This window comes from Saccoglossus kowalevskii, chromosome 18, assembly GCF_978046115.1.
Source record: "Saccoglossus kowalevskii chromosome 18, keSacKowa6.1, whole genome shotgun sequence".
Lineage (NCBI taxonomy): Eukaryota > Metazoa > Hemichordata > Enteropneusta > Harrimaniidae > Saccoglossus > Saccoglossus kowalevskii.
Genome location: NC_140658.1, coordinates 5566855 through 5578964, shown reverse-complemented (window position 1 = coordinate 5578964; position 12110 = coordinate 5566855).

Sequence of the window (12110 nt, the reverse complement as noted above, 5' to 3'; positions counted from 1 at the left end):
GTGATACCAAACGAATTCTACCAAACATTTTGGCATATCACGGTGACCTGTGCGATGTATTTACTGCTGCCACAAATGAAATGTCTATCCTGTTGTTGTCACTCTTCTTCCAAAAGAGGAATGCTGTTGGCCGGTCTGTTATGTAGCGATTAAAAAATCTTCAGTACCACGCTTGCATTGCGTCTCTGCAGAGTCATTGAGAGAATTGTTCACCCAGACCAAACTTGCAGTTTGCCAACCATACATATTCATGACAACATAAATGTTATTCATGGCAGTATTGACTATACCAACCAACAAATAAAAAATGCATTTGATTGGATACATAACGGATATCTCTTTAATAGACTTTATTTCTTACATTCGTCTCACATATGTCCAGTTTCAGGTCCGCATTAATTGCACAAAACACTAAAATCAATCTTCAAAAACAGGAAGGGTTATGAGTAGGTAGCTGACGTAATAACACTTACTCTACTCGCTAGGGGTTGACAATTTTGGCTGTTTATCTTGGGAATAACGTATCTTTTACTGATCAAAACTGGAATGAACTTGTGGCAAACGTTATTAAAAAGATGTCATTCCAACGAGTAAAAGCTCGTTTGAGCAATTTAGATACACCTCTACACATACTTTATGACCGTTCATCAAATGCGAATTTGATGAAATGAAACACGAGGATAAGTGAGTTCACTTTACCTCACGATATTATAATGAAATTATTTTGCAATTGCGTATCTGTTGATCGATTTAATTAGCTGATTACTAACGAATGGCTGTGTTATGTCTGGCACCGTTTAGGCCATGTGAAGTTCAGGACGGAACTCGACTTAGTGATTTGGAACTAATTACGAGATAACCGTCGCTATTCGGACTACTATTTCTGACAATTAGTATTCGTAGTTATTAATATAGTGAATGATTAATCAAATGATATGACGTGTTCAGTACTTAGTGTGATTGGCTTTATGATTGAAGGTTACGAGTCTTTTAACTGTTTTGTAATTGGTTAAGGTTTTGAAAATGAATAAAGTTGTTTTAGTTGGTCTTGGCGAGTACACCAGAAAAGAGGCAGTCCGGTCTTGAGACGCAGTGCAGTCCTGGAGAGTCTTGGGGTGAGTCTTGAGACGCAGTCTTGGGTCAGCCTTGCGATAGTCTTGGGGACTTTTCCCCAGGGCGCTGTGTCTTATAGAGTGCTCGACTGACCGACTAAGACCAGAGTTGAAACGTATTTCGTTGCGTGTGTCTTATTTGACTGTAAAGTATAAGTGACTTTCCCGATCCCGTACCTCAATGGGACGCGATAGAGAGACGAGACGCTATTCCCCCCTGGCAAGTGTGGAGAACCCCAGAGAGAAGATTTTCACCCTGATAATATTAATAAACAGTGATTAGTAGAGGGATGTAGATATAAAACAAATAAATATCACCAGTATTATATACTGTGTGTAATAGGATCACCTTCGACCAGCCAGAGATCAACGCAGAAAACACAACAACCCAGTCTCCCGGCCGGTCAGCGAACTATTGACCTTTTTATAGTGTACTTATTTCATTTTGGAAACAACAAAGGATGCGGATGAAGTGATTTTAAAGTGAACGAACATATCATACATTGATTTTGGTAGTAATAATAATGCGTACGGTGGCCTTACGATTATTTTAATGACTGTAGGTCAAGGCCTAGTGAACTATATTCAATTTTAATTAACATACATTTAATATGTGACAATTATTTGGGTTTAATTGTGAATATGATACCAGTTTATGAATATACTGTTGTGCAGGCTACACTTGTCTGTCATAAGTATCTGTACGTGCAAAATTGCAAGTGCCTAGGATGAATAGATTTTACCATGGGATATTACATCGGTGTTAGGGTGGATGGCTGGTGAAACGATGTAAAATTATTTCATTTGCATTTAGGCAAGTTTCTATTGTGAATAAATTGCACAATTTGATTGGCGATAGTGTGGCCATCCGTTTTTAATTAAACCACGTTATGTTACACCCGCATACTAGATTATCAGTTTATAGCTTATAAAATTATGTTTTTGTTGTGATTTATTTACTCAGCTCGGTCTTCCTCCATATCTGTTACTGTTGGCGTGCAACCAAATCGCATGTACATATTGTTGACGTGCTTGTATTTCAAATTATTTGTCGTCGAGTGTATAATTAACCCGCTTCACTGACCACCTTTCGCACGTAACTCTATAACGAATTGTCAGAAAAAACAAAAACAAAAAATGTGCCACGCCCCCTCCACTTGCTCCATTTCTCCAGTAAACGTGACACACATAGATGTGTTTGAAGTTGAAGAATTAATATCTAGAAAATAGTGTAATTACAAATTTGACAATTTAGGCTGACTTTAGAATAGTTTTACCAAGTGTAAATAATAATTTATTATTATGACAGATTTTTTATATTAAATATTGAGATTAGTTTAACAACAAATGATTTTCAAAGAAAATGTGCCAGGCCCCCTCCACATGCCCCATTTTTTTACAGTCAAAGACTTCATAGAAAATAGTGTCATTACAAATTTGACAATTTAGGCTAACTTTGGAATAGTTTTACCAAGTGTAAATAATAATTTATTATTATGACAGATTTTTTATATTAAATATTGAGATTAGTAATGCATCTTGTGTTTTGTTTCAGATCTTTTGTGCTGAACTTACCATGGACAGTTTGCATGTGACGAGTGATACCTGGCTTGATTTTATATACAACATGGAGATGTGATGCACATAGTGTGCATTTGTATTCCTTGTGTGTGCCAAATAAAATTCAGCAGAATCCAACAAATTCACTTCAGTGTGTTCAGTGTATTTCAATTTCAAATGCTAGTGAAGCTGCTTCAAGTTTCTTATCAAGTTTGTTAAGATCATCCTTTTTAGTAACTTGAAGTAACTTTGCTGAATGATTTGCTTCATTAATTTCAACCTTGGTATCAAATTGGTCGACCAATTTTGATTCATATTGCTTCACATCATGTTTTTATCTTCAGATAACTTTGCAAACTTTTGTATAAATTCCAGTTGTTGGGCGATCTTTTGAGCTTCGTTGAAGATCTCGTCAATTAGTTTACCCACGTTTCTCAATTTAGCATGAGAACGCGTTGTTGAATCCGAAAAACGACGGGATTGAATGTTTCGATAATGTACATACGTACGTGTTTTATTTCATTTATTTGGCAGATCAAATCCCTCTGCTGCGAGCCATGTTTTTTTTATGATATGTAAAATGACGGTAGTATTTTAGCAAAGGCTAATCGATAAAAGTTTCAGTCCGTGAATTGACTGATAGCGCCGGGGTCAACATAATGTCAAGTCCTGTTATCAGTGACTGGTGTTACAAATATGCGGCAAAGTAGATCGACTTTCATTCATGGTGAATTTCAACTCTGCCACGAGTAATTCACACTGTCACGAAAGGAACAGTATACAACGAGATAAACAAGATTCCGTGTTTTTGCTTCATTGCTCGATGTTTTATATGTTCAGGCGCCATACACGCACTTCAAAATTCACGTAAGGCTTTCAACTTGAAACTCTATTAGATATCCCTGTTTATGAGTGTTCATGTTTTAGATAACATAATTATACAAATACACCAACATCTGTTGTTTATCATCTACGTGGGAGGTCTATTTCACGTTGGGAACACTTATGACTAGCGAGTTATAAATAACCCTACGCCTTACACATAATCTTGTGATTTAGTCCAGATTGGCATTCACGGAGAGTGTTTCGAAGTAATACACATCGCTCGTATCAAACACCGATAATATTCGGGAAGACTATTTTTACTCGTATGGTAGTCATGTCACAGAATTTAAAAGATTTCTCGTACGTGGATCTACAATCATCGAAAAAATTGATTTCAAGCCATGTGTGATCAATACATACCGTATTACTCGTTGCATAGATGTCAATGAGATGGCCCGTTCACGAAAAGTCGAACTTGGTCTACCACTGTTGAATCTTTGGCAAGAAGGCAAGGAAAATAAAAATCGCTATGTAAACTCATTCCATGTGATGATTATTTATGTCAAAAGTTATTCTGTGAAACGGTCAGGTAAATATATATTTTAACTCATAGTAGCATAGTCCGCCATTTTTGAAAAAAAAAACTGTACGTCGATCAACCGACTTTGCATACTTCGCATTTTAGCGGGTTTATGACCGCAGTTTTACAGGATGACTCATACTTTTAAATTTTCAACACATAACTTATACCCTTTTTATATAACTATTTTTTTTAAATATTATTCTCTCTCTCTTTTGAGTGATGGAATAACAAACAGTGCACAGACTGCTTGACTCATTGAAAGGAAGTAAGAAATGTAAAAATAAACAACATATGTATATATAGAATGAATTATTTTTTATTGTTCGCTGTTTACTATTATTGACTTTTCTCTTTTCTGTGTTTTTAATCGAATCGTTTATGTACTCGTATTTGTTTTCGTGGCGTTAAAAATAAATTAAACCACGCCGGACATGTACATGTATGTACGTATTTTTCGAGGTGTTAAGAAATATTTAATCACACTAAACATTTTACACGCTATGCAACTATTTTTTTTTACTCACATCGTATGTTTTTTTTGTGGTGTTAAAAAAATACAACCACACCATAAATGTATACTCCATGTCAATATTTCATTCTTGTTGACTCCTTTTGTGCAATAAACTCCGTTAGTTTTCAAAATGCCGTGTATTTATTAGTGTGTGTGTGAGCGCCCTCTACGATACAATCTGAAAAATCTTTCGTGACGTCCATGCTCACCCAATTAAAAAATAATTAAAATAAATTAAAAAAAATCCAATTAAAAAATAATAAAAAAAAATAAAAAAAAATTGATGGTAATTTATGCAAATGTATTCACTATGACCTCGCCACGACCTCGTATTCAAATCAATTTTATGTATGCAAATGTATTCACAATATCCCATTGTGACGTCATCCTCATGCAAATTAACCGCTTTACGGCCATGGACGCTCATTTATGCACGAATTCCCATTGTGACGCCATCATTTATGCTTATCTATGCACGATCCCCATTGTGACGTCATCGAATCCAGATATGAACAGCGCCCTCATGGTCGTACCTATAGTGCATCCTATGTATGTATTGTGCTATGTATGTCAGGTTGTCCACTATCCCTGGTGTTGCTAATTCCCGTCGGCTAAACAATGACCTTTTCTATGTATGTGAAATTACTGATATTTATATCATCGATATATATGTTGAAATACATATAAGATAAATAGATAAACCTTCCATCTCATTTGACAAAATATGATCTATTTTATTTATGTTAGTTATTACTGATAAATGAAATGTACGACACGTTAGAGGTTGCAGGAAGTAATTAAACGAACTTATAATAGCGCCAGTACCCAGTGTATGGTTTAAAGACGCTGAACAGAATGTGAATGCGAGAATGTTTAAATTAAGGAGTGTTTGGTAGACTGTTCTCAAAAATAATATATTGATCTACATGTTAAGGCAATATCGGTTGGAGCATCAAATGTTATTTCATTTTTACCCCCAGAATTTACTAATTGAGTCAAGATGTGCGACTGAGTTTAGACTCAGGTGAGTGGGATCCCAGTTTCACAATCATTGAGTTGACATTTATTTTTTGGAACATCCAAGCTGTTTTATATAGCATTTCCAATCGTTGTTATATACGGTGGATATAGATGGTTGCTTGCATATTTAATGAAATTGACATTGTGAAACGAATTAGCTTGCAAAGTGGGGATATGTAAGATGCAAAATAATGTATCATGGATAATTTTTAATAAAATATTCAGAGCATTTTCATAAAACGTTTTTAGAAGTGATGTTCGAATGCGGTCAACTTGACATGTTCTCATGGTAAAACTGAATTTTGCAAATCATACGAATGAACATGAATATATGACTACCGACTTAACTGTGGTGTTAGTTAACCTGTATTATACTGTTCTCAGGTCTTATTTGTGTAAGCCCCATGAAGTATCCCAAAATGGAAACTTTGCTGAAGATGCATTCAGAAAAAACTTCGTTGATGTTTGAGGTATGTAGAACTTATATGGTATATGTGTGTATGGTTGTTTAATACATGTTGTTTGTAATGTCCAAGATTTGGCTTTTCATTTCCAACTAGTCACTGTTCATTTTATTTCACGCTGATATGTAGACCAGTGGTGGGATAGTAAATGAATCTCGACGAAAATCTCGATTTTCAATCCGATTGCGCCCGGACAAAAATACAAAGGATATGTCGGTCCACCCAGTTATTAGATTCACAGTCGATAATAATTTAGAATATTGGCGAACTGATTAATACAGGCTATCATCATGTCTGCTTCACAAGGGCGTGCGTTGAATGTCATGATAAAAAAGAAACATTTTCCCGTTTTCCCCTACATAATAGTTTCCCTTTTATTCCCTTTTATTAACCGTTTAAACTCAAACAACAACAATTATAAATAACAATCAATAAATTGTTTCGTGTCATTCTTGTTCCCGCGCTAATATTCACAATCTTTATCAATCTGCAAAAAAGAGAGGGAAAGATCAATCACAGAACACAGTCCTTAAGTCTAGCAATGGTAAGTGCTGGGCTTGTCTATTGAAGTTGACTATTACTTATGTACGAATAAATGCATACAAATATACACATAGCTTCAGCTTCAAGGAGAATATATTTTAAAGCTATTTCTGTTACATCATCAAATTATATGATAACGTGAAAATAAATAACTACTCAGTTGTGATAGTTATATATAAATTTAAGCGAAGGACCTGATTAATCAATATGTATTGCTTTACATGCCTTTGTTCAACACATAGTTACAGCCATTCTGAGTATTTTTCGAACAGTCAGTTAGAAAGATCTTGCAACTTGGCAAAATACTGGGTTTTGCCGAATCTAGACGTGACGACACCATTACATTGACACATGCAAAGTTTCGGTCATTTAATTATCATACTAGATGAGGGTGGAATGCATTTTTTTCAAAATGAAAGTGTTTTAATATTTCTTGAATTACGTACAATGTAGATGAACAAGAAATGAAGAATAGTTATTGAATATGTACACCAAGTTTGCAAATCATAATTGTGATCACCTTATGAAGTAGTTAATCATACACAGTGCACCATCTGTCAAGTGGCGTCGTCATAAACAAAAGTGTTTTGCAAAGTTGCGAGCTTGGCTGTAAATACAATTTTGACTTATAGCGTGTAGTGATTTTGTGGTATTTTACGGGATATTTTCAGCCTACCATATTAGGACATGCGAATTCCAAATATGGAATGACTACGCGTGTAAGCATCCTCTAATAATAAAACAAATATGGCTTCCAGCAGAGTTTAACTGGACTCCACAGACGTTGGACGTTAGCTGATTCTGTTCTAAAGATTTTGGATTTCGGCATTCCCATGATGTATCCAAGGAAGGAAAAGATATATAATAACATATTATACCTCACATCCCTATCAGCCAATCAGCTTCGCGCATTTGGCTGTCAATACATCTGTGTATTACCTTCTCAACGACGTAACATTAGTATTCTAATGATTGACCTGAAACTCTTTTATCATTGAGGTTTTGCGGCGTTTTCTCCAGAAATTAATTTTACTTTGTGAACATGACGAACACCTGTAACATTATCTGTTCAACAATGTATCTTGCGACCGTAGTCGCTGCACCATGTAGGTAGCTAGCGCTGATACCGGTATTCCACGAGTTGTTGACGTCGGTTTCCGACGTATAGTGCTTCTATTTATTTCATCATTTATTTTATTTGTGTATACATCTGGGTTTCATTAAATTGTTCATTTAATCGGAAATGTGTTATATTTCGTTTTATTTAGGTCCGAGTTGCCCGAATGAAGTTTCTTTTTATTGTTTAAATGCGCTCGTCATGTGTAAATATTGCAGCTTCCGAAATATGAAACAGTCTCCCGCAGCAAATTGATACCCACCGAAATCTTAAATGTGACTACGATTTTGGAAGGTATATAAATACATACGATCCACTAGAAGTGTGATAAAACAGCTACTTGTGAATGGAGAAAATTCGGGATGTTATCATTTACAACTTGGCCGCGAGAGATATTACAATGCATCCTTTTACAAAATGTTTTTTGGTATAATAATACTAATATTGAATATCTCTGAGGGTCGACAAATCTGCATATCTACCTTGGCCCGGGTCATTATTGACATCAAAGATGTTATTTATCTCGCCACTGAAAAACAATAAATATTCACACTACACACCAAACTTTACTAGTCGAGGGGATTCAACGAAGAAAAGAACACAACAATACAGCCGCAAAAATTAAAGGCAGACTGTCTTTGAAACTCCCGGTAGATTGGTGTCAAGGGTGTATACTTGTGTGGTCGGGAATCAACCACGCTGATGCTTTAGAAACGCTATTTATTTTAATTTTAGACTATAAAAAGTCAAAGGTCAGAGAAACGAACAACTACTCTAGTGACACAGTCCTGGACTACAAACTCAAAATCACTTCTAGGTCCATGCTTATAGTCATTCCAGCACAGAAATGCTATATTCTTTACAATTATTCCCAGAATTGAACCACTGCTAGTATCAGGAAAGTTCGGACTTTAACCAAATTCTATTTTTTTGGGGTGCACATGTTTTTCTACTTAGAATTGTATTCAGATGCCCCATTCATTACCGAGCTTTGTTTTCCTTCAATGTTTTTTCGATTGTACATCTGTATGTGAAGGGAAGTGGTGTACTAAGGACAATATACTAATTCCCTTTCGAAAATATACTCAAACACATTTTATAACTGATGGTCTATCATTTGTTTGTGTGATTATTTGTGGTGGTGGCATGTGGTACAATAAAAAAAGTAGATTGTAAACTATGGAGAAAATGATATTGGAAAATGGTATTCCATCATAATTTCGAATTTCGTTTTGTCAATTAAGGTAGAGATGCAGGTTTGTGGGCACTTGGGAGTGAACATTTTTGCTTTTTATTATCCAAACAGTCTTGGCTATAGACTGTTAAAATTTTGTAGAATTGTGAATAGTGGAACATACTCAAAACACGATTTTAAAATATAGATAACAGGTACAAACATTCTCTCTTTTGAATGCTTAGCAAAATTTAGCAAGGCTGTACATAAATAATCAAAAAGAAACATGGTGAAAAAAGTTATGACGGGATCTCCATATTATGCACTATATTTAACTTTTTACAAAAAGATAATAAGTTTAAATTTGGAACAGTTACAGCCATTTTAATTATGAGCATTAGCAAACTTCTTACTGTCAGTGAGTGAATTGTTATGCAAATTAGCAATTTTCTCAGCTTCTTTTTAGTGCACATCCCAGAACTTAAAAAAAATAGCTCCTAGACGCTTTGACCTTTTGTTTTGAATTTTTCACAAATGATCGACAATGTGCTTATCTCAAAACGCCGTCGGGGCTTTGTTTTTGGTTGAACAGTGTTACAACAATCGTACAGACAACTAGCCTGGGTGTTAATTTATGCATAAACTTGAAGTAGTGAAATTTTAGCTGCTGCCCTGCAAAATTGACAACAGGTATGCGTATTCATGCATGTGTGTATGTGAATTATGGTAATGAAAATAATTAAAAGGAAGCCGTTATCAATAAAACGTAACCAAAATTGACAGAAATATGCCCAAATCTGAGAGAGGTTCACCAGATGTATCTATAAATTGTATATCAAGCAATCGAATTTGTGGTCGAAGGAAAAAGTCAAAAATATTACTTTTTATCAAAAATATTCATCCAGATTAGGGAATTGAAATTATCTGCATGAAATAAACAAATCTGAGAGAAATCCACCCATGGTACATCATACACTACAACAATAAGAAACGACGACGGCAAATCTTTACTATGACTAATAAAAAAGGTGGAAGGCGTCCTCTATTTTCGTGATTGTCACCAGTATACAAGGATATAAGAAGAAGCGGAACTAGTGCGCCCATATGAAGCCACGGGACTATGATAAACGATACGCCAAGCCTGTGTAAGAGGGGCGAATATTGGTTGGATGTATACTATAAAATTAGACAAGAGATGAAGCTTCAAATTTCAAATTTAATTTATAATAAATTTCATTTTAAAGAATATTAGTTGTACTTTCAAATTTCACCAACGCTCCAACTTTCATTAACGATGTTTTATTAAAAGAAATCAAGAAAACAAAAAAAGATTGACCGCGTTTATGAATTCTGAGCTATGTTTACAGTTTTAGGGGCACAATTGGATGTGCGGCGTGTTTAGAATTTGCCATGCAGTTATCCAAAGACCACGAACCAGAGCGGGGTAACGATTTAGTTGGGTATCGTTGGAGCCTTCATCCATGTCCTTTTATACATGAGACACCATCAGATTACCTTGCCCATACATGCTAGATGAACAGTTTATTGTTTGTTTTTTTTCGCATAAACAAACACAACTGCTATATTTTTCACGTTATGTAAGTATCCGCAGAGAATTACATATTTTCGGCGATAAAACATAATTCGTATACATCAATGTATCATTTCATTAAAACAATTAAACATTGAAAGATGGTGTCCTATCCAGACTTACAGCATATGTCGTGAGATTCAAACCACATGCATCACAATCACTGATTGATAATGGCGTGACTGAAAGCTCAAAATACTCACAGATTTTCGGTAGTGACGACACCCAAATCGAGGCTATTTAACCGTTCGTTCTTTCGTGGAGTACACGGAACGCCAGTCCAAGCATACAGAACCACAGTTGGGCAATGTACAATAATAAATTGTATGTCTAATCTTATATGCTGGTACAGCTGGCATTTCGTGTGTGAAAATAGATCCTACATTTTTATAAATACATAAAATATCTGTTGGGAGAATATCTGTTGCTCTTTCAAATGTCGTCGAATAAATCAAGACAACTAAACAGACTGATTCAATTTACGAATTCTGAGTGGTGTGTGGGGTACAGTTAGTGGAGTGGCCTATTTAGAATTTATCACGCACCAATCACAAGACTAGTTACAAAGCAAAGTGAAGTCACGAATCAATAAAACTGGCTACTCTTGGAAGTCCTACTAATAAGTGTAAGTTTATTTCCAAGTGTTGAACTTGGCCATCCTCGTTTTCATTAGTATTATCTTGTGTTCGCCAAAACAGGTATTTCATGTAAATAGTCCTATAAAAAAAATGATGTTTCTTTTTAGCTACGAAATTGGAAATGGATGTTTGTCACCTGGATTCAATATTCCTTTCCACGTCTACCACACATGTGATGCCTTGACTTTCATTACAGAGATTATAGCCATCATGAGGTGACATTGTGTTGCAGGTTTACTACAAAAAATGATTACCCTCATTATTTTAACATTCAGATGTATCTATTAGTAACTTCTAATCAAAAGACCCAGATTTAGTGATTATTTTCCAATTATCTATCCAGCTGAATTTAAGAGATAAAACATAATCTATTTTTCATATAAACCTGTGCCTTGCATATGACTCTAAGGTACGCTTTCTACCAAATTTTGGCAAAAAACATGATTTTTATTTTACCATTGCTTGGGAATATACTAGTAATACTTGTGTAGACTTCTTTAAAGGACGTTGTCTTCATTTGTTTATTGAAGAGCGACTGGCAGGTATAGTGAACTTGTGGTAAATGAAATATTTGCCAAAAATCTCAATGTTAGCATGGTTGTTAGGATTATTCCTTTTTACTGTGTTTTCATCTGCTTAGCGTTCTAGTACTAATGATTTCTTATCTAAAGTTGTGTATGTTAATTCCGCTTTTTCTTTGTGCAATTCCTCTTTTCCTGGGATTGATTATCTTGCTTTGACAGGAATTATTCTGGTGTTACTAAAATTGCTTTTAGTAGTACACTTTGAAAAATTAGTTACAGTCAACATAGTTAATTATCAGATAAGAAAAGATGAGACAAAATAAAGGTTTAAGGTAGAGATGCAGGTTCGGTGACTATATTTTTAATTGCCTCTAATTACTGTAATTACACGAGTAAAATATAACTTTTACCAATCAAGTTATATATCATTTGGAACAGTTTAATTTAA